A 25320-nucleotide genomic window follows, 5' to 3' on the forward strand; every position below is an offset into this window, starting at 1 on the left:
TACAGGTCTTATTGAATGAATGCTCACAACTGCCCCATGAACTAGATATTATTATTCCCTTTTTACATACACGGAAAGCTAGAGTCAGCCAGATTAAAGTCCCACAAAGCAGGACATGTTGCAATGAGGTTTAAATTCAGGTGTGTTTGATTCTAAAATCTCAGTTCTTTCCAGTAATGGACCGCTTTATGTCACTCTACAAATGTGACACACTGTCTTCTGTAACTTAATCCTTTAATGATGAAAACGCAAAAACATAAAATCTGAATAAAATGCAAGTAAAGACCCCCTACAAGGCTTAAAAAAAGCAGAAATCAAAATCTTCACAGGATGGAGAAGTGAAACATCTATGAACCCACTTAGCATCATTACTTCATCCAGCTTTGTATGTCTTACCTGCAAGGATATCACAAGTCTTGGCCAAATGCTTTACAGACTCTCACCTCTCTCTACTTCTGCCATAGCTCTATGAAACCATTAACCTTACTAAAAGAGTAAGTGTCAGCAGGTGTTATTCTGATTTGTTTTAATAAATTCATGTTGTAGTCTAATTATTGTTATTTCCATGTTTAAATATTTAGAAACATGTATTTAATAACCTGCTCTAAAACTTTGCTATCTCAATATTAAGAACATTGTTTATATCTCCAGAATGCAATTATTTCTTTCCCTCCCTCTTTCCTTCCTTCCTTACATAAAAGTCACATTAAGTACCTGCTGTATACTAGACAGTATGCTTGGTGCTGGAAAAACATACACAGAAACAAATCAGGGTTTAACATATTAGTGCAAGAAAGACATGTTAACACATCAGTATAGCAAATTAGCATTCACTGTAATAAAAATATGTACAAAGCATTGTGGGAACACAAGAGAAGAAGTGCATAATGTGGTATGGGGCCGATGACATTTACATTTAAGCAAGTCTTTGAAAATAAGGAAATGCTCTCCAGGTGGACACACCAGGGGAAGGACAACTCAGACAGAGGCAACAACAAATGGAAGATAACAGAAGTCACAATCAGTGGGCCGTCAGCTGAAGACATCACAGCCAATGACATATTTTGAAGGATCTTGTGATGCGCGGTAAATATCCGGTACTTTATCATGGGTCATAAGAAGCCATTGGAAGATTTTAATAGATCATATTTATCTTCTGGAAAGATAACTCTGGTAGCCATGTGGAGGACAGATTGGAGGGAGGTGAATCTAGAGTTAAGAGGGCCAATTAGAAGGTTATTGTACTAGATCAGGTGAGAAATAATAACAATCTAGTTTAAGAAACTGGCAGGGAGACTTGTAAACCTTTGTGCCATGGGTGTCATGGTTAAGAGAATGGGCCCAGGAGCAAACATTCACTTACTAGCCACACAACCTTGGGTAAACTAACATTTTTCTGTCTCACTGTGCTCATCTGGAAATGGAGTTAATAGTGATAACAACGCATATTACGCCAGATAGTTCTCAAAAGAGATCTTAACCATTTATATTATTAATACTATTATTAGGAAGAAGAATCAGTTTTGAGGCTCAGATGCAAGATGATGAACTCACATACTGAATTTGAAATTTACGGAATATTCTCCCTGGGGCTCCCGAGAATTTCTGAATACGTTGGAGTCTCAAGAAGGCACAGCGTTATGTATCTGTGGCTCTCAAAACCATCAAGGTAGAAGAGACAATCCAGGAAGGATCAGGAGGAAGACAAGGTTAAGGCTGGCACTTGGAGGAACATTTTCTCTCAGAGGCAGATGCAAGAAGAACCTGCAAGGAGATTTAACCAGAGGAGTGGGGAAAGAAACTGGAAAGAACACTCTGTAAGTCTAAGGAGCAGAAAGGTTGAAGAACAGAGGATAGCTCAACAGGACCAAAGGTGAACAAGAGGACAGATAAAATGAACACAGGCAGGGACGGTATTGGCAGAATGATGCTGGCAGAATGCACTGTGTTAAAGAATCAGTGGGATGAACGAACTGAAGAAAGTGCACATCAGTGATGCTTCTAGGAAGCACGGCTCTGGAAAGAATAGTGGCTGGAGGCAGTACTTCTACAACAGAAAATGGGAAGAAGACAGTGAAGGAGAAGTTAAACCCTGAGGAAAAGAAGGTAATTTTAAGTTGTATAGGAGATTAGAGGAATGAGGATTCAAGGCACAAGTGCAGACTATAGCTTAATAGGAAGAAAGGTAAATGCTTTCACTGAGAAGTAAGGAAAAGACAGAAAGATAAATAATACTGCAATCCAGTAACATGGGCAGACCCTGTTTCCTCCATGAGGTAAAAGGCACAGTCACCCCCTGAGAGTAAGAAGAATGGGAACAGTTTGGGAACCACATGAAGGGTTGTTATACATTAGCAGTTGTCCATGTAGGAAAAAGAGAGAAAATGAAATAATAATCTCTAAAAGATCACCATGCTGCACTGAGGACCAGTTCAAGGTTGAAGACCATAATCTGTACACACATCTGTACTGTTATGTCATTTTCTTCAGTAATGGCTGCCCACCAGAGTGTAGCAATGTGTACTAAGCATTTTGACCTCATTTTTCTCCCTAGATGCCTAGAAATGTGCCTTGCACATGGTTGTTCATTTTATTTAATTTATGGTCTTAAGCAGATGATTCTACAGCCTTCATGCTTGGATGTTTAGTTTCAAAGAGAGAATCTAGTACGACTTGTTTCTCTAAATCCTGGCTGTTAGATATTCCTTAAACACCCCACGAGAGAATGATGCAGATGCATGAAAATGAAAGTGAATCTCAAATTCCTTAAATGTTATTCTTATGGCATAAACGATTACTGAAATGTATTCTCTGGTAGATTTGCTGTGCCATCTGGAATGGCTTCCGGCATTCGGAGTTACACTCCTGTTCCCAAGTCATGGTGGTTTCAGCCAACTAGAGACAAGGCCATCTGGAAATCAATAATTACCACCTTTCTTGTATTACTTCTGCTCAATATTTGCTTTTAGGTCACTAGCTGGTTTAAAGATTCTATATTTTAGTAGGTATTGGCCTTTTGTAGGCATTTTTGCATATTTCTATGTATTTCTACTACCACCCCCCGCAATGTTCTATTTCTAATAGTGTTCTCATTACAACTAGCTTTGCTGAGTCTGTTCTTTTTATTTTCGATCCATGTTCATGCAAGTAGCTAAGAGGCTAAATGTAATTGGGAGCCTCTATTTTTCTCATTCTGGATATATTATATTTTTTTTCCATCAGAGATGAGAAATTAACTATTTTTGTCTCCATAAGAAAGTTTTTGCCAAGTCAATTTTATATTAACTGGGTGTTTTCTTTTTGTCTTTTATAACTGTAAAATATAGCCTGAAATCCTTCTGTGATCCTAAAGGAAACAAAGTCAAAATAGGATTATTTACACCTGCAGAGAATAGGCTTAGAAGATAACCTGTAATGACTGCTTCACGTGCAGTAGGTGCTCAATATATTTGAATGAGTGGCTAAAAGCTTTATCACAAAATAACATATAATTATCAAATGATTAAATATTTATGGTACTTTTCATAAGAAAAATAAAATTGTAGTTGTAGTAAAAATTTATCTACAATTTAATATTTAAGCCTATACTTTCAACTCATCTGTATTGTCCAGTTGTTAATTCAAACCTTTTTTTTATGATTACTCTGACTTTTACAGAGTAAGAGAAAACACAAATATAAGTGTTTCATTCATTAAGTAGATGAGGCACATCTTTCAAAGGAAGGCTTTCCACTTCATCTCTTCTGAAGTGGTAGCTACTTCACCTTGGCTATCTTTTCCCCTTGACACAAAGATTTGAAAAAATTCCTGTCAAAAAATGATGCCCTGTAATGATGGCCCTGGTGTTCCTTAAGGCCAAGATATTATCTGATAGAGGCTTGAATCAGATCCAGACTCATTGCCACCACAGACAGTGCTAAATAAATACTTAATGATTGCTATGGATTATGTTAAAAAAATAATATCCAACTGAGTAAACCTGAGGATCTAATTGGCTTTATTCAATGATTCATGAGTAGGGTAGCATCCCACGCAACAAACAGAAAGTTCCAAAGAACCATGCAAAACGTGAGAGCTTTATGGGCAGAAGTGGGCAGCGAAAAGGAAAGAGCAGATTACCTCTTCTTCCTCTGGGTGATAGAAGGGGTCTATGAGGCAATCTAGAGATTGCCTCACTACCACTGACCAGGAAATTCCAGACTGACTGGTTTAAGATTACATTCCTGGGAGAAGTTGAAACTGAAATTAGGTTGGGTAGTAAGTGTTGGTTTGCTGATATGGAGCTTGGCATAGGTGATTCCATTTTGGGCCTGTTGTGTCTTTTTTAATGATTATATTTCTAGTATCAGCTCTGCCAACAACTACCAGTGTGACCTTGACAAACAAAGAAAGGAAATTTTCAAAAAGGTCTATTCAATAGGAAGATATACGTTTATGTATATCTACACATGCAGCATCAAACTGCATAGAGCAAAAATTTTAAAAGAGGTAAAGGTAAATCCCTCAAAATACAAAAGAATTTTGGCACATATTTCTCAGTAACTGATACAATGAGCAGGCCAAAATATCAAAAAAGATGTAGAACATTTAAAGATATTTCAACATTAAATAATTTATACATAAAATACAGAATCTAACAACTGCACAACATATTACTATCAAGCACACATGAAACATTTGCAAAACTTATTATAAACTAAACCAAAAATCAAGTATCAATAAATTTCAAAGGAGTGAAATAAAACATATCTCTGATGTCAGTGGATCTGAGCTAAAAATAGAAAGGAAAATAGAAAACCCACAAATGTGTGAAAATTATGTAGCATATTCAAAATAACCCATAGGTCAAAGAAGAAATCAAAACGAAACTTAACATGTTTGAACTTCAGGAAAATTAATATATAGCAAGTCAAAATGTGTGGGATGCAGCTAAAGTTGTCTTTAGAGAAAAATTGATAGTATTGAATAAGAAAAACTGAAAATAACCATCTGAAGATTAATTTCGAGGAGCTAGAAAGAGAATAGAGAGTTCTATTCAAAGAAACTTATGAAGGAAGATAATAAAAAGAACATAAATCAATAAATTGGAAATCAAAAAATGAGTCAAGAGAGCCAATAGTTGGCTTCTTAATAAACTGGTCACAAGGATGATCAAGGGGAAAAATAAAAAAGAAAATATCACTAAAGACGGGACAGATATTTTAAAAATTATGTAATATATAAAGTTATGGGGAAAAAAGTCAATTTGAAAATTTAGATAAAATACCAAAAATTCCTAGCAAAAGATATTTTAACCCCTTCATTGTGGTATGGTTCCTGGATAGCAATCAACGCGTATTTCAAATGCACAATTGGATGCATTTTAATAGATACACACACCACTGAAACCACTACCACAGTCAAGGCAGCTAGCATTTCCATCACTCCCCAAGAGGTGCAATTTTAACTGGCACCAGGTAAAAATAGCAGAGCATTTTATCTAATAAAGAGACTGAATCTGTAATCAATTTTTATAAAATAAAACTTCAGGTCTAGATACTGGTAAAATCTTCCAAACATTTAAGAGAGAAAAAACACAATCTAACACAAGATCTCCTGCACTGTATAACAAGAGAAGATACCTTCCAGCTCATATTATGAAACCACTATTACCTAGATGCCAAAATCTAACAAGGACATCCCAAGAAAGGAAAAGCACACGCCAAATTCTCTCATTAACATGGTATCAAAAATCTCTAAGTAAGATATTAGCAGTATGTTCCATACAATGTTTCCACACAAAAATGAAATTATGCTTTTAACAATGTTTTCCTGGTAACTACTTTCTCTCTTTCTGAAATTCCAGTTTGGTTCAGATGAGTTTAAGAATATCCCACCAGACAAGAAAATTTGCAGAGTTCGGTGCTTTGTTTTGTTCAAGAGGGGTGGGCGTGACTAAGGTCCTGAAAGGGGAAAAGGAGCTTCCACTTTTGGCAAAACTGTCAGGAAACACCTTCTACCAGAACACATTCTCGTCTCTCCTGAGCAGTGAATCATCTGCTCCTTTTGGAAGAGCAGCTTTAGAGATCTTAGATTTTCCCTTTTTGTGAACATTTGTGATAATTTTTGAAATCTCAGATATTTATGATAAATGCATACAGAAATTCCATTTGATTCCCCAAGATTTGACTGTATCATCTCTTAAGGGATATGAAGCAAATACACATATTTATTTATCGCAGGGAAACAGTACACTGCATTCTGATAATGTGCTTCATCCTTCACAATTTATCTACTTGGAAGCCTCTGTTGGGGAAAATTACATAAACAAGGTTATCTGTGAAGAATATAAACTCAAAGAAATATTAAACTTTTCTATAAAGATGAGATGTTGTGATGGATACCTTCTAAGGGATCCTTCTGGATAAACTGACGTGACTTTGTTATCAGAAGTGATTTCCACTTAGGAGGATACACGCTTTGGCCTGATGACATGTCACATATGAATCACCATTCCACTTCCTGCAGGAAAAAAATGCCAAATTTCTTGTTTAGCTTAGAAGAATACGAACTTAATTTACTGCTAAATCTTTAAGAACAAAAAGAGTTTTCTATCGCAAGTTTTATTGTCAAAGATAGCCATTCTCCTTTTCCTTCTATTTTTTTATGCACTTTGTGTTCAAGGCTGACAGTTAATCAAGGGGCTGGATTGCCCCTAGGGTACCTGGAACCCCTGGCAAATACCTTTCTTGGGACCCCTGTCTACATGAATAATTCGAGTCACCCCGAATCAAGAGGCCAGCACCATTCTGGTCACCCAGTCTCATATGCCCCTGGAAACAAATACCAACTTGCCTAGCAGGAGAGAGACATCTGCCTGGCAGCCCTCCTAGAAATGGGGAGACCAGAATAATGCCACAAGTGCAAAGCTAAGAGCTGCTCTGGGTATCTGGTGGACCCCATGCCAGGGATAGACGGTAGGAGAGAAGGAAAGAGCCGCAGGGACTAGGAGCCTCCATGGATCTGGACCAGATTCAGGGAGCCCCTCTTAAACAGTGCTGCCACCCAGCAGTTTCCAGGCACCCAGAGTGGACTTACAACAACTTCCAAATGTTATATGAAAGTGATGTATTTGATGTCATAAATGTACATAACACATGATGTATCAATGAGAATATTTAAAATAGAAACTATAAGAGAAATCTACAGAAATATTATATAAAAGGAAACTATATCTGTCAGAAGAGATGGAATAACCAAAATATAAGGATCTTGAGACAAAATAATGATATATATCAACCTATGTATACTGATAATAAAAAATAACTTCTTTTGACCTGGTCACACAAATACATGGACAAACTTCAAAAAGTATAATAATACATAAGATATTCTCTGACAACAGAACAATAAACTATAAGCTATCAAAAAGGAGTGGGAAGATAAAGGAAGGACCAATTTAATTACTTATAGGGGTAAACTTTTATTATTAAAATATCTTGAGTAAAATAGAAGAGCAAAATAAAAATTACAGAATAATTTTAAAATATTGGTAACAACACAGTTATATTAAAACCCCTAGAAGTCTCACTTCTAGTTATAGTTAAGATCCTACTGGAAAGAACTTTTTTTTTTTTTTCAAAGAACGGCTATAAGCCCTAGACATTATAGAAGGATAGCTACCTCATTAGGCATCCCACAGCATAGTTACACGAGTCATGGACAACTCTGGCAAGGCATACAAAAGTAAAGGAGAGAAATTGCATGTTGTGCATTCACAACTTTTTTTTTCTCAGGTAAGTGGGCTAGTGAGGGCATTAGTGGAAAAATACGGTCATCCCTGATTGGGGTTCCTGAAGAATAAATCCCAGAAAACATGGGCATTCGAGAAAGAGTAATCCCTTGAGGGAAAGGGCTAGATGGCCGTCACCAAGTTTGACTGACCTAAATGTATGAATGACTTCAGAATAATGGATGTCCACCAGCCAATCACCAGTCAGATCAGAGCTGCTATTGGAAAATCAGAGTTTACAGTTTAAGTCTCATTTATATAAAATGATAAAACAAATGAAATAGCATTCATCACAGAAAAATATCAGAATCCAATGCCCTCATAACTTGTCATAATATCCAATATGTAATTCAAAACTATTTGACAGCCAACACATCAGTAAAATGATATACAGAAAATAAAAATCAATGGTAACAACTCTGAGTGAACCATATATTGGAATTAACAAAACAGAACAACTACTATAACCATTACTAAAGATGTTCAAGAACAAAAACAAGAAACCAGCCTTGTGATGAAGCAAAAGGTACGAAATATTTTCAGTTAAATAGAAATCATTTTTAAAAGACCAAATGGAAACTCTAGAAATGAAAAATAAAATGTTTGAAATAAAATATTCACTGGAGAGACTTAACAGCAGATTAAAGATAGCAGAGGTAAGAGTACATGAATCTAAAGATAGATTAATAGAAATAGCTAATATGCAGAACAGAGAAAAAAGTGAGTCTGAGAGACCCATTATAGATAATACCAAAGCATCTAACATATAAATAATTGGAGTGCAAGCATAAGAAAAGATAGAATGGACCAAAAAAGTATATAAATATATTTGAAAAGACAATGGCCAAAGTTTCCTAATTTTGATACACACATATATAAATTTAAGATACTTAGTGAACACCAAGCAGGAAAAGCATGTAAAGGACCACATGAAGACACATTATATTCTAACTAATCACAGTTCAAAATACACAGCAAATGAGAAACTTGGAATTTGGTCAGATCGTTTTGAATTTCCTTCCAGAGGAAGTGGTCAGAACCCACAATTTGATCAACATCTCTCCTTAATTCTATCTTGGCCGATTTATCTGTTCTCTTTTCTGTCTTTCTTTTGATTTTTTTGTGTTGTTTTTTTGGTTCAGTGTTGGAATCAGAAAATGTAGATGAGAACAAATGTAATTTTCTAAATTAGAAATTTTGCACATTGAGGTAAAAGCATAACAAAAAAATCACATTCAATTATAAAAAAAGGAAAAGATGGTTATCACCAAGAGTCAGGTGAAACAGCCAAGTCCTTGCACAGCATTTTAAACACTCTCTTAAGCAGAAACGTTAGAGGTAGAGTGGTAGACCTAAGAAAAAGGTAAGCAGACCCACAGTTTTCACTCCATTTCCCAGGTCATTATCTCAAGCTTCTTGCAAATTAGACTTTAACATGTCTCTCTGTGATAGAAACCCAACTGTCTTTATTTAGCCAAGATAGAGGCAGCAAAAATTGATTTTTTTTACTATGGTATATTATTACAAATCACGTTCCATTATACTTTATGAAACCTGCTTTATAGAAACCTCTACCAGAAATTTAAATGTTTCTAGTCATATGTAAATTCCTTCTCTCAATATTATCCTCAGGGAAAAATAAATGCCAGTCACAATGACATCCATAAAAAATGTCTCCTGCTCATTCGTATAAAAGATCAGCCCTTGGTAGCTTCCATCGTAGAGGCAAGTTCAAGTAGTTCACTTTGACAGGCTCTGCCAATTGTAGTGGTAACATTTTCCAGTTTATTTTATTTGTTTGTGCTTAATAGATGTCACTTTTATTTTTCATTTGTACCTGTGGTCTGACATTTCCTATGTGTTCATTTCCAGAATTTCTGAACCATAAAGCAATTCATGAGCTGATCCCAATCAAGCTGCTGACCACAGCTGCCTATAATTAGTGATATTTCACGTCAGCTGGATTCTACAAAAGCAAAACAAAAACAATTTTTTGTTGTTGAAATGCCTAGGTTGGTGTTAAATCAAGAAATTCTTAGGTTGGTATTAACCACTTCTGAAAATTCATTTTTCGACAGGTTCTTGACTCCAAGCTCTCTGTGGCAACACCTTAGGCAAAATGTGATGTTAGTGAAGCCCGTTTTGTGTTGGTCCCTACTTCCTGATTTTCTGTTTCTCTCATCTCGCGGTGCCTCCTGGCCTCACCTGCTCATCATCCCCAAACTCCCATTGTTCATGGATTCTAGCTCTGCCTCAGAAGGCTTAAAAATTTTTTATTGTAGACATCTTTCATATTTAATTGGAAATAATGAAGAAACTTTGTACAAATACATTGTGTGCAGTCTAACAGAGAGCAAAACCTTCAACCACCAATCCACCTCCAAATAGATAATCTCAGGTACCAGATTGACTGACATCTCTTAATTCCTCTGATATCACAGTCTGGCAGTGCAGCTGAGCTGGGGGTTATCCTGCCACAGTTTTGTGGGTGCCCATCAAAGACGTAAGTTTCCTGAGTCAGATATGAAGGAAATTTTATTATTTACATTTTAAAACTGCAAATTGCAGTAGCAAGAGTATCATCTTTTTTTTTTTTAACCAATTTCGCAAGCTCCAATTTCCACAGGGTACATGAGGAAGACTAGATGGCATCTACACACACAGTGGGTTGCACTGCAAGAAAGGAAACCAAATTTTTGTAACAGTAAAAGGAAAACATTATCATTGACTACTATGTTAGACAGTAAGCATGCCTGCCCATTGCTCCAGAGGGAGAGGCACTGCCTCTAGCTTCTGAGGTTTTGAGCTAAACATCTTGAAAAAAATCACCCAGAATTAAAGACAACTAGTGCTGAAAAAAATGGGTAGAAACAAGAGAGATCCATGGAGAATTATCTTCCAACAAATACTTGGTAGTTTTTATTTTATAAAACCTTTTTTAACTTGTGACAAAATACCGTCAAAATAAATCTATAAAAATTTTGAACACAATCAGGTTTTAGGCTATTTTTTAAGTTATCAAAATGCATTGGGTTTGAGACAAGAGTAGTTTGCTTGGCATACATGATGGGATTGTTTCCAAATAAAGAAGTTCCAAAGTTGTCTTGTCAAGTCCATCAAAGAGTCAGTGACTTCAGCTAAACAGGGGAAAACAGAAATGTCTGCTGGTGAGTCAACCCAGTGAAAGTTAATGGGGAAGTCCCACGTCTAAGAGCTGCCATTGTTCTCAGAGGGAAGAGACCCCTCAAGTCACAGTAACGGGAGCTGGGGCCTGAGAGGCAGCAATACCAAACCCTAACTGGAATCAGGTATCCAATCTAAACTGGTCCTAAAATCATGGAACATACTTTTCTATAAAAATAATTAATGTTTGGGGTTTCAACTTTCCAAAAGAACAGGAAGCATATTATATATTTTCAGTAGTACACTCACGATGAAAGGCCCAAGTTAAAGGCTTTTTGTAAGAAAATATTCGTTTAGTATTTGTTTATTTTCAGTGTTATCTCTAAATGCAAGAAAATTAGCTTGCAATAAACAGGATAAGAAGAGAATCAACTAAATGGGCGACTATAGAGCCTTATTTTTCGAATATCTGAAAAGTAGTTGAGTTTTCCTATTTTATATAGAAGTGTGTCTTTAAAATGTGGAGTCTAATTAGCAAGCAATAAAACTGTCTTGCCAAGTGGTTCTAAAGGTCTAGCTCATTAATAACATAAGAAGAATCAGCATCAAGCTAGAAGACACTGCTACTTTAAATGAATTACACATGATCTTATAATTTGGGGGTTTACAGCTTTAATTGAATGTTTGCACCACATACAATGTCACAGTCTTTAAGATTTCACTGAGCAATTCCATCAGAAACTTGACACATTATCTTGTCTTAACAAGGTTCATGTGTGTGTGTGTGTGTGTGTGTGTGTGTGTGTGTGTGTGTGTGCTCACCTAGATTTCCTTTTAAAAGAAAAAGATTAGGTTTTTAGACAGGCACAACAGAACATTATTTTCTGGTTTTAATTTTCTTACAGTGACATTAATTATTTTTTCCAAAGTTATTGAGCACCAGATATATATGAAATAGCATGTTTGTCACTGGCATACTAAGATAAATATGTCACAATCTTGCACTGGCAAAATTTACAAGCTAGTAATTGATTCAGATATGCAAACAATATTTTCCCAAGAACAGCTTTTCCTAGCTTAATCTGCTTAATTCTGAAATACTTTTTCTTCAGATAATTTTAGTTTTTAGAGCTAAATGGGTCTTTAAAACTCATTTGGTAGGATTCACATAATATGTTACATATACACATATCCAACACTATCAATCATAATTATCAATTATAGTATCAACTGACAAATATATATCAATATATAATTGATCAAGTATGCATTAATTATATATATATATATAAATACACACACGTATATGTATTCAGCATCTCTTTGGGATACCTACATCTCTTGCACATCTGTCCAACAGGCTATAAATCAGAGGTTCTCATGACCTCCTCCCCCTTTCGATTCAATTAATTAGCTAAAGTAACTCACAGAACTCAGGGAAACATTTACTTACATTTACCAGTTTATAATAAAAGGATATGATCAAGGACACAGATGAACAACCAGACGGAAGACAAGGTATGTGGGGTGGGGTGTGGAACTTCCATGTCCTGTCAGAGCTCACCACTCTCCCCACATCTCCAGGAGTTCACCAACACAGAAGCTCCCTAAATCCTAACCTTTTGGGTTTTATGGAGTCTTTATTACATAGTCATGATTGATTGAATCATCAGCCATTGCCAATTGATTGAAACTCAGCCCCTCACCCCTCCCCAGAGGTTGGGTGGGGAGGATACTGAAAGTTCCAACTGTCTAATCACAGGGTTGGTAACCCTGGCAATCAGCCAGCAAGCATCCTAAGGGCTTTCCAAAAGCCACCTCATTAACAATATACGATACCTTTATGACTCTTATCACAGGAAATTACAAAGGTTCTCATGAAGCTTTTTACAGAGAATAACAAACCAGTTCTTAATTTTACATTGAAATGCAAAGAACATAAAACAGCTAAATCAATTTTGAAAAAGAACAGAATTTGATCATGATTTCAAATTTTAATTTAAAACTATAGCAACAATATTGTACAGTATTGCTATCAAGATAGGTATCTAAATCAAAAAACATTCTAAGGAAATCAGAAACATACCCATATATATAAGGTTCACTGATTTTCAACAAAGTCATCCACACCTTTGGGCACTGGGAAATGATAGTCTTTGTACCACACAGTCTCTGAATAACTAATGATCCACATAGTAAAAAAAAAAAAAAAAAAAAAAATTAACCTTGATCCTTAGCTTACCCCACACATGAAAATTAAATCACAATGGATTACAGACCTAAACATAAAAGCTAAAACTCCAAAATATTTAGACAAATAGCTAGGACAAGAGTCCTTCAGTCTTGGAGTACGCGAAGATTTCTTAGCTACGTAACAAAAAGCAAAACCTTCAAAATAATTGATAACATGAACTGAATCTAAATTTTTAAAAATCTGCTCTTCTAAAGTACATTTTAAAAAATGCAAGTAAAGATGCCAATGTCCTGTGTATGCTGATATATTCTGCACTCACTATTAGATTAACACAAAACAAGCATGGAATAAATAAAATTACTGAAGCCAAAAGTCAATTCTATAAAAAGACCATTAAAATTGACAAATCTCCGGCAAGTCACGAGAGAGAAAGAAGAGGCAGAACAATAAAAAATTATTAAGAAGTAAGAGGAGTTTAACTCAGATATCACATTAAAAACATCAGGGAAGAATTTTATGGACTTTCTTTTACTATACAGTTGAAAACCTAGATAAAATGGAAACAGTCCTAAAATATATATAACTTCAAAAATTACTGATATTATGAAAGAGAAAACCTGAATAATTCCAGTCTTACACAAACTATCCTGGTGTAGAGGAAAAAAATAAAACACTCTCTGTACTATCTTTGAGTCTATAAAACCTTCAATATCAAAATCAGGTAAACACGTTTAAGAGAAAGAAAAGTTGCTTGCCAATCTCACTCACAAACATAGATGAAAAATCCTAGACAACTGTACATTAGCAGCCGAATACAACAAAGTGGCCTCTTCTATTCCCTCGAAGTAAAATTGTTCTTTGACCTCCAGGACCTTGGTGCTTTCTTAATTTTCTAGGTTATCAACTTCCACTTGGCTTTGATTGTTTCTCTCCTTACCTTGGACCCTATAGCTAATCATCTCTCTTACGGTATCACTAACACCGCCCATTTCATAGCTCCTTATATTTTCCAGCAAATCCATCTTACAAAATATTTCATCCAATGGTCCATTCTCTTCACTCTTGATACCTATTATTAAAGAAAAAGGCACAGCTGTGCTTAAAATAGATGCATTATAAACATAATTTGTAACCTCATCTGCCCTTTTATTGCTATTTTCAGTCATTTTAATTAACTCCTTCCTCTCTCCTCAAAGAAATTTCATAATTTTTCTTAAGACTTCACACTTATCCGTATCAGTGCCTCTCCAGTTGGTCCCACCCATGAAACAAGCGGGCCTACCTCCTACTTCATAAAGACAAAGAACGTAAGGCATAAATTCTCTCATTTTCACTTCCCTATAAATTCAAACATATAGATATTTTTATCCAACCCATTTTTCTTTCTCCCTAGGATCGTGAGTCATTCTTTTCATACTGGAACATTCTACGTATTGCCATGCTTCACTGGGACATTCATTTCCATGGGATTCAGTGGGATATCCATTTTTATCAGCTTTCTACTTTCTTCACTGCCTGGCAATCACAGCAGATCTTAAAAAAAAATAATTAGACTTTGTAGTCTATATTTCAAATACTCTTGTCAATATCTCATATTATGTTGACACATCATTCATTCTTTTACTGCCCTATAAATTAAACCCATGGAACACAGCTATTTGTCCTTGTCTTCTCCATACTTGCTTCAGTTTCCTGAGTATTTTCAATAAAATTAAGTAACCAGGATATACAAATATATATAATTTTAAATAAAATTATAATTTTATTATCTTTTCCTCTGAAAAATATATTAACCTCTGACAAAGCTATCACACAGCTCTCTTTCAGATGACTAGATAAGAGGAAACTCCACATTGATTTGAGACATCTGAGCCTTTCCTGACTACCAAACTCCCCTTTTTTCTTCACATACTGGTTCAATCCTTTCTTATCCCTCTGGATGGTGATATCTGTCTCAATCTTGCTATGATTATACAATTTCTTCTAATAAACTTTGCAATTGCCAAGGGGGCAAAATCGTTATTATCAGAATTCAATTTCATGCCAGCTCCTCACTGTCTATGTCACATAGACAGGAGGATTCACCCTGCCCTTGGCCTTGTTAATGTGGTTTGTCCACATACCGTTTCATCATCTCCCAAATACAAAGATGTGAGAATACCTCACCTCTCAATGTACTGATGAGAACTGGGGAATGTCAGAGACTTAACACCCAGATGGACGTAGTCATTAATGATTATACTTCTTATGAATGAATCCAGTCACTTTGGAAGCAAATTAGAAGGGGTTAACTCTCACTCGAGCCCTGGGCTAGCTCTGAGGATTATCTGATTGGTAAACAATATGCCCAAACCCTTTCTCTCCTACTCTCAGCAGGACCATGTGCACAAGAAGAACAGACTTCAGGAATGTGAGGGACACTTACACCACTCAGAGCTCCCCACAGTTGCCCAAGTATCTTGAGACAGAATTTCACTTGTTCATCCATTATTCTTCAGTGCTAACTGTCCTTACCAATTGTGACTCCTAGGGTTTCTGAAGAAACTTGGCTTTGTTTAGTAACTCATGGCTATTAATAAGAAATTATAGTGCATTCTTGTTATTCACTGTAGTCATGTCCTATAAAGTCCCCACAAGTACTGAATTAGCAAATATTCAGCCATCACTCCTAGAAGAGATACAGGGTTAGGTTCCTACAAGCTTCTGGTCACATTTTCATAAACCAATCAACACATAACCTTATTTTATATATTTCTGCTTAGAGACACTTTATTTAATATATCGTTGATTCATTGACATTGAACTCACAAACAACACTATAATTCACACCTGAATGAAGCTTATCAAATGCAAGTATTTTCTCCATAAGGCACATCACAGCCTTCTTGCACTTAGGAACACTAGACAGCACTTCAGCAATTAGCTTGGGAGCCAGTTTAACACCAAAATCACCAACAAAAGCACCAAAATGTGAAACCCATGGCACCAAATAGACAACAAAAAAGACGCTTTTTACAGTCTGAGAACTGAAACATGAAGGCAGAGCATTGCCTTGCTGGAATTATGAATCTGGCAACTCAAATTTTTCACCACTCTGTGCATGTTCACAATCAACCAAGAAAATGCTACAGTACTGATTTTGAGTTACAAATAAATTTTAGCACGTAGATGAATGCTCAAATACGAAACTTGTGAATCAAATATAATTCCCACAAATAATGAGGGTAGACTGTGTATATGGATTTGCTGCAAGATGTGGTCTGCAGATGTCCTCTGTTGGGCCTAATAATATTATCTACTATATGCTAAAAATAGATGGCATTCTTTATTTATTTAAATTTTTCTATATTTAAGTATCTTTGTATATTTAAAAATTGGGGGATTTAATATTTTTAAAATGCTGGATTTTAGCTGTTTTTTTACAATTTGAAGGATATGGCAACAATTAGGCCCTAGCCCCAGTATGGCAGCAACAATCCACTGGACCCAGATAGTGGCTGAACCCTCCAGAGGGGCAGGGCCTGTGCTTTCCAGTTCCAGGTTTTCAAACAGCTGCCTGCTACGTTAACTGATACTGACCAATGCTGGCATTGAGTTTGATATCCCTGCTTGAAAACGCTTCAGTGCGGTCTTGTTTTTCTCCACTAGCAAACAACCCATACCAGTAATTCCAAATCACGTTTGCCCTAGAATCTCCCAAGAGCTGCCAGCTCCTGAGGATTCATGTGCTGATGGGTGAGCAAACAAATCTCTTCAACTCAGCCACCGCCCTTTACTTTGTGTTCACAAAGACTTAATTCCCTGAGAAAAGTGTCTAAGATTATTGGGTAAAAAATATTTTTCAATTTACAACTTTACAAGTAAGCCTCTTAGGCTCCCTTAATTTAGTAAGTTGATACAATTCTGAATAAATTTAGTTCTGCCTCTAGTACAATGAAGTCATGAAGAAAAGATTCGTCCAATACTATAATTCTAATCCCAGAGAATCCATGCCACTTCTATTGACTTGAGTTATTTCAAAACCTAAGTACACCTCTTATTAATACCCAGTCCCTTGCAGTGTAATTCCAACATTTGAGTGGCCACTGCAAAAGTGTGCTTTGAGCTCAGTTTCTACAGTAATGATTTTATTCAAAACATCACTTTTGAGTCTTTGTCTTACGTCTAAAATTCAAAACGGTGTTCCCTAAAATGTACATCAATTAGAGCTAAGTTTAAAGTGGTCAATCTGAGCACAGCAAAACATTCAAAAGAAACACAAGTTCAACACAAGAAACCTTAAAAATAATTTAGATATTTGTATTTTTTAGGAGGAAGCATCATGAAGAAAAGCTTTCTTAAAATCCTCTTTAGATATATCTCTGTCTTACTAGAGATTCAGACAAAGCACTGCTAGTAAATACTGCTATCTTCTTTCGTCAAGCTCTCTTTTCAATGCTATGAAGTTCTTTTGTTTACATAATTCCTTTTATAAGTAGTAGGCAAGAACTACCACACAGTCCCGCCATCCAATATACAACATCACTTTGAGCCTCGCTCCTCTGAGTCATGTTACACTAATTTGAAATATAAAAAGTGCACTATGGTTGAATGCCTATCTGTTTCTTCCACTATATTGGGAGTTATTTTAAGGCAGCGACTATGTCTTTGGTACCCCCTTGTATCGACAAGCTAATGGCAGGTACTCAACATATGTTAAAACTGAATGTCCATTTGCACCAGGTCATTGTCAATGGAATACATATATATGTTCAGCACGGAGATTTTCAACACTTACATGTTGCTTCAATTTATTAGGTAATGGCATAGAAAATTTAGAATAAGTAGTGCCAACTTGAAGACTTGTATTGAAGAGGCTTAAAACTTTTGCTGCCCAGGCAGTTAATCTTGATGATTAGTGGAATTTTATTTTTAGATCATGAAAAAATATAGGCAGTTGCTTTAACAGTTATTAATGGCAGCTGTCAGGTGTACAATCACTGACTGGAATTGAGTCAGACTGACCATAAAAAAGCATCTGCGTTCTGAACACAAACGGAAGAAGAAAGGTCCTGTAATTGTTTATAAGCTCACCAAAGAGAGTCTACTAATTAAATAGTAGAGTGTTTACCTGCAACAGCCATTATGGGAAACTAATGAACTTGTTCAAAGGATGCAAACAAGTTATCACCTGCTCTATCAGTCGATAATACTGGAAAGAAGCAATTTCCATCACTGTAGGGACCCACAAGTTAATTCAGAAGCCACCAGATTTTAATAAGCCTCAAAGCCTACATACTGGGTGGTGAAGTTTAACAATCCACCTTTTTGTCATATAAAAGTCATTTTAAAAATATAAAACATGGCATACCATTGTACAAGTCTCTACATCATTCATTCTATCTAGAAAAGGAAGGGGAGAAAGGAGAGAAAAAAAGGGACAGGAAGGTAGGCTGTTTTTGCTAGGACTATACTGCATTCAATAAAGAGCAGAAGAAACCGGTAAGAACTGAATGAGTTTAAAAAATTAAAATTAAAAATTAAAAAAAGAATGAGTTAATCAAAATATCATTGTTTACTGTATATTCAGTAGTCTTATTAGAGAACATTAACCGTGACACAGTAATGTGACTGTTTCTGTAAGTTTTAGAATAGAACTCTATAAAATTATATCCAAAACAAGTATTTAACACTGAATTATATGAAATGCTGTGATTACTTTAAAATGAAATAGAACAACTGAATTATAGTTATTATGTGATTAAGGAGAATAAGTTTATTTTATTGTTATAGGGAGCAAAGACAAAAAACAGACATCTAACAGTGCAGTTAGGAAGGAAAACTTGGAAGGTATATTTGTCTTGGAATCCAAAGTAAGAAATTGACTCTTGAATAAATTTCTTTCCCACGCATCTGAAGAGTATCAATAAGAACATCTACAAAATAGTCATGAAATCATGAATAAGATTCCTTAATACTAGATTGAGCTTCTGTTTCAGAAAGATTATTTTTTATGCAGGAGTGGACATTTGGATTATTTCTAGCCTTTTGCTGTTAAAAATAAAGCAGCTATGAACATTCACATACATAATATTTTCATTTTTTAATTTTCTTTTTTTGGATTATTCACTGTTATTGCATAGAAATACATCTGATTTTTCAATGTTCATTTCGTATCCTTTAGTGTTGCTTAATTTAGTCATTAATTTCACAGGATTGTTTTGTGGAATCTTTAGGATTTTCTATATATGGGGATATGTCATATGCGAACAAAAAAATTTTACTTCTTTCATTCCAATTTGTATGTCTTTTGTTTCGTTTTCTAACCTAAGTGCTCTGGCTAGAACGTCCAATACTATGTTGAATGGAAGTAGTAAACGTCGGCATGTTTGTCCTGTTCCTGACTTGAGGGGAAAAGCTCTCAGTGCTTCAACATTAAGTATGGTGCTAGGTGTGGGATTCTGTATGGCCTTTATTATTAAAGTTAATTTTCTCATGATTTTGAATTCATCTTGTCAATGCTTCCCCATCCTTCATCACTTTTATCTTCCCTTGGACTTCTTAGACTTCCATTATATCACTTTTATACATACATACTGAAGTTAGACTGCCTGGGTTTACATGGCAGCTCTATCATCACTCATGGCTGGACCTTAACCACCTCTTTAGCTAGTGCTACATAACAGACTATTCAAAGCTTGGTTCTTTAAACAGCAACTTATTATTATTTTATCTCTCGTTTTTGTAAGTCAGGAATTCATTCAGTGCTTCTTTCTGTTAAGTGATTTCTGGGGCCTCATCTGGGATAATTTGAGTGACTGGTGGCTGCAATAGCTGGAGGCTAGTGGGGGATCTTTCTTTTTCTCTCTGTGGTCTCTGCAGATAACTCGCATATGATGGCCTCAGTGGTTCAAGAGAACAAGGAAGAGACCGCAGCCCTGTCAAAGGCTGGCTCAATGCTGGCATAGTGCCACTTCTATCATAGTCCATCATCAAAAAAGTCACAGGTTCAAGGAGAAGGGAAACAGACACCATTACTCTAGGGGAAGAGTGTCAAAGAATTTGCAGACCTTTTTAGTGCATCACTAATATCAATAGATACTGGTATTCCTAGGTAACTCCCGATTATGTAACATTTTCACATTCATTAAATTAAGATGGCTTTTTCCATATAAGTTATCTGGACATCACTATTTTTTAATTAAAAGGTTAATTGGTGCCTCATCATAAAATTTAGCCATGCATGCTGTTGGAAATCTGAAAAGTATAGCAAAAATTGAAGTGGAAGAAAAAATTGACCATAACCCATCCAGAAGAAGCCATTCTTAATAGTTTGTAAAAGTCCATGCCAATGTTTTCGTTTCTTTTTAAAGTCTTTTTCTTATTATAATAGATATAAATGCTAAAATTTTGAAGATTAAAAAAATTAAAAAGAAAAAAATCCTATCTTAGAACTAACCAATGGTAACATTTTATTCCTTCTTAATCTTTTTTACTACACTAATGCTACTATACATCATTGAAATAATGTACAATAGTTATATTGTGCTTCTTTTTGTGGTGTTTCCAAGTATTTTTCTCCTAACTGAAATATCATTAAACTCTTTGACTTATCAAACATGTATTGAGAGCCTCATATATCAGACACTCTCCTAAGTTGTTAGGAACTTATATTCTAGTCATGAAGACAAACAACAAACAAAGTAATGAGAAAATACAGGAAGTGATGATTACTTAAAACTAAACAGGGTGCTGACACTGGAATTGGCTGCTTTGGCTGGGCCGTCAGGATAGCCGTTGTTCATGAGATGCTACAGAAGCTGTGATCTGAATGACAAGGAGCCAACCACGAAAAGAGCTAAGAAAAGACAATCCCTGAAAAGGAGGCAGCAGATGGAAGTGCCCCAAGGCATTAATGAACTTGGTCAGTTTGAGAAGGAAAAAGAAAGCTATTATGGCTGAAACATGCTAAGGAAGAAGAGAAGCATGTCATGTGGCTGAAGAGTCAGAAAAAGCCAAGACCACATAAGACCTTGCAGACAGGGTAAAGAGACTTAGAATTTTATCATAAGTGCCAGAAGGAGCCCAAAAGGAAGTTAAATGACCCGATTTATTTTTTAACATCACTCTGGCTACTGTCTGAAGAATAAAATACAGGCGGTCCATTGGAGAAGGCAGGAGGCTAGTTTGAACTCTATGATAGTAGCCTAGCCAAGAGCTGTTGAGTGTTGGAAATAGGGCAACAAGGATTTAGAAAAAGTAGTCATACTTCAAATATAATTGGACAATTGACAATACTTCCCTATGCATTGAATTTGAGGAAAGCAAGAAGGAAGGAAATATAAATGTATTATGAAAACTAGATTATCTATAGCATATTTCAGTTCTAAATCAATTATCTGTGCATAACATATTTCTATTTTTTCTAGAGCTATATGAATAATAAAGTTGTATATTTAAATACCATCTATTTTTAAGGTTCATCTGTCCTCATTACTGGTATTTTTTTTAATGAATTCAGCTTCAACTGCTCTATTGAGTAAGCCAGGAAAGTTAATAGCTTACAGATGAATGGGCTGTCAGTGCAGAAACTCACTACCATGTAATATTAAAATACACTGATTTTTTTTTTAAAGAAAGAGACCAGACTTGGTAAAATGTGACAAATTACAAGATACTGAAGTAGTGATATTTAGATTTTAGTGTTATAAGGAAAAAAAGAGTCAATAATATTTCTCATTTACTATATAATGACCTCAGATACTTGTATCTTTTGCTAGTAGTTGAAGGTTCATAACCATTAAGCACAAGTTGCAGCTTGATCTAAAGAGACACGATTTTGTACAAGAGGATAGAGTCCTACACTCTGTTCACTTGGATTTTACACAAATTCTTCTTTCTTATGTGGAATCTCTTAGCTAAAGATCTACAACTTAGAAAAGAAGCTCAGAAATTATTTTCATCTATGAACAATTAGCACCCTTTTTCACCATTCCCAAGCAAACTGCAACCGTTCAACACCTGCTGTTTGTCCCTAGGTGTTCATACAATTGCTAGTGAATCAAAATCAAATAGCCAACCATTATATACCCCACTGCAAGAAGCAGTGGAAACAAATAAATAATTTTCCTTGGTTTTCTCAGTGGCAAAGATTAGGAGCCACGACTTAAAAAGTAAAATGTTGAGTTAAGTGGCCTCTTTGAACACGCATGTAAACCTTCTCCAAAGAGTTTAACTTTACATTCCCACCTAAATCTGTTAACATATTAATCTACCCCTCCAAATGTGAAATTTCATAATTAAAGTCAGATTTGATGAGGTAAAGATCTGCAGAATCATCCAGGTACTTAACTTTATTTTGATTTGTATAATTCAAGTGAAAATAAAGATAGTATTCAGTGATTACGAAATGTGACAAAGCTGAGGATGAATCCTGGCCCTGCTAGGAATAGCATTATAAACTCAATATTGTCAATAACTGTTTTTCCCTTGAAAAATTAAGACAATGATGGAATTATCCTCACACTCATGGTAAAGATTAAAGTACAAAAATATACTTCAGGTGCTTAGCAGGACGCTCTCAGTTCTGCTTGCCTTGTGTTGGCGACTATCGCCAGGCACCATTTTTTGCTGCGTATGGCAAGATGCCTCCCAGCAGCTCACATTTAGTCTCCAAGGATCCCCCTGAATTCCCACGCTGAATGTCTCCATCAAAGGCCCTAGAGTTGATCCCACATGCTTGGATTGAGTCACTGAGATCCTATGTTCTGATTGAGCTGGACAGGACTACATGCCCACCCCTGGATTTAGGAAGAAAATCCAGAACCTCCCAAATTTCATGGACTGAGGAGGGTGTTTCCCCAGAGGATCACAGGTGTCTGCCATGTAATCCAAACTCTACAACTCTATATTCCCTAGCTACGCATATCACTTGAAGAAGTTTCTAAAGTTCTCCGAGTCTCTGGATTCTCAATTATAAGATACCTTATAAAGTTGCTGTGAAATTTTAATAAACGGTATACATATACATTAAACAAACTCACTCACACTGGGCACATAGTAGGTACTAAATACATGTTAATTCTCTCCCTGTTCTTCTCTCAGGAGTGATACAGAATAAACATAGCATGTCTTGATGCTTAAAGACAGCTACGTCTTCACTAATTTTTTTTTTTTTACTATTGCAAGCTCAGAGCCATCCATTGTTTCCTAATATTTCTTGGTTTTAAGCTAGTTCATCATCCTGGTCTCTTTAGTCTTTCATTATCCCACTTGAAGTGTAGTGCACAGATCAGAACACAGTATTCTAGGCCTTTCAGTGGGAAGCTGGTTGTAATTTTCTTTGAGATAAAAGTGAAAACACTTTCACTGATGGCACCTGAGATTATCATGACAGTTGGTGCGGCATTTTATTCCCCACAGATACATGAGCCAGCTGAAACCCCAGGCTTTGTCTACGAGCTCTGCTGGTAACCTGTCCTCCTTCTGACCTGTGTCTGTGCAGCTGCCCTCTGGGGCATATCCTAGGAAATTCATTCCTATTCAGTATTACCCTATTAGACTTTGACAATTATTTATGCTTATCAGTTTGATTAGTGACATCCTTTTCAGTATGGATCAACCACTTATCAATCCTACTCAAGTACTATTATCTAACTGATATGTATCTTGTTTATAAAGGACTATGGCAATTAACCACAGCAGGTTCTATCCAGTTGCTGCATACATACAATGTTGTCAATTTTATCATTCACCCAGCACTGCCTACGCCTTTGTTTGTCACCACTTTCTTAACACTTCTTTCACAATAGGAGCTTCTTTGTGTAAGAATTCCCAATGTTTAATCAAAGCAGTTAGCATCTACGAAGTATAAACAGAGGCACATCTAAGGAACCACATATCAGGAAATAAAGGTTATGGACACTAAGACAGTATACCAAATAGACTTCAGATGAATTCAATAAAAATCAGATGTAGACAAGAGGGCTGAAGACCAGACTAAAGAAAATTTGAGTTTCAAGTGATGTCTGTTAATTGATTCTGTTCCCAATGGAGCAACCGGATGGCCTCACTGTCATGGAGAAGAAAAGGTCATTTATCAAAGCTGCTCTCCACAAATAGAGCAGTTTGACTCACCTGTGTAACAAACATATTGCAACCCAAAAAGCTTTGCTGTGAGACCCCTCCAAAATGATGTTACCCTTAACAGTTGAAGTCATTGAGCATAAGAACGTGAGGGTGTGTCCCCAAAGACTCCCACTAGTAACCCAGATCAGTGAGGGCAGCCAAATCCTCTCAGAGCACATGAAATCTGCTCTAGAAACTCCACAGAATTCTAGAGAAGGAAGAGCTGCTGGATAGAGGGTTTGGTCCCTGAAGCTGCACAGGTGGGAGAGAGGCCACAAAAAGTGAGCATAACCAATAACATGACCTTATTTGTATCTCTTAGCTAGGGAGGACCTGGGGACGTTTGGAGAGATATACATATGTGAATATATATGGTCAGTATAACCAAAATACTAACAATGACTCTGGCTAAGGACATTTATGGACATAGAGATTATAAACAATGAGTAACTTTTTTATTTGCGCATCTATTATCTATGTTATTTTTAAGTTTCCTATAATCAACAGGATTTTTTAACCAAAAAAACTATCATAAAATGAATTTATGACTAACAAAACATGGCAGGGTTCCCACATGCTTCATTATCAATCTGCCTGTCCAATAGGCAAAGTGGTTTAGTCTTGAAAATTCTGCTCGGTGCAAAAGAAAAAACTGTTTGAAACAAAGTTGAAAGTAAGGTGTCCTATTTTAGAAGAAGAAAAACAACAGCAACCACAAGCCACAGCTAATAAGGACACTAAGACATCCTTGCTCACATCCAAATGTACTGTCTCATTCCCTCTCCAATACCTTCCTACCGGCTGTCACAGGCATGCAGCAGCTTTCTAACAACGCACTGTGAGTCAGCTGCTGTTGTGTATGGGAGTGTAATTACAGCAACACAAAACAGGAAGGGGCATGCAATAACCCAGTCACGCCGGAGCCCTGCCTGTGTGGGAGGCTCTATGAGGATTATAGACGAGATGACCCCAAAATAATTTATATTTCTATGAAAACTAATTCACCAAGACTGGTTCTGAAATCTACACAAAGTAGCAAACTGTAGAACAGCACAAATTAATCAGATAAGTTCAAAAAGGAAATAAACAAAACCTCTTACACAGCTCCACGTATTCCCAATGTAGT

General features: G+C 36.0%; 1 protein-coding gene across 1 annotated transcript in view; it reads right to left on the bottom strand.

Annotated features, from left to right (window-relative positions):
* METTL4 (methyltransferase 4, N6-adenosine) overlaps positions 1-25320 on the bottom strand; it is a 395043-nt gene that overhangs the window by 28706 nt on the left and 341017 nt on the right. The window contains exon 12 of the transcript XR_012063887.1: positions 6384-6501. The gene's annotated coding sequence lies outside the window, so the exon portion shown is untranslated. The remainder of the gene's footprint in view (positions 1-6383; positions 6502-25320) is intronic.

The sequence above is a fragment of the Vicugna pacos genome, chromosome 24, assembly GCF_048564905.1.
Source record: "Vicugna pacos chromosome 24, VicPac4, whole genome shotgun sequence".
NCBI lineage: Eukaryota > Metazoa > Chordata > Mammalia > Artiodactyla > Camelidae > Vicugna > Vicugna pacos.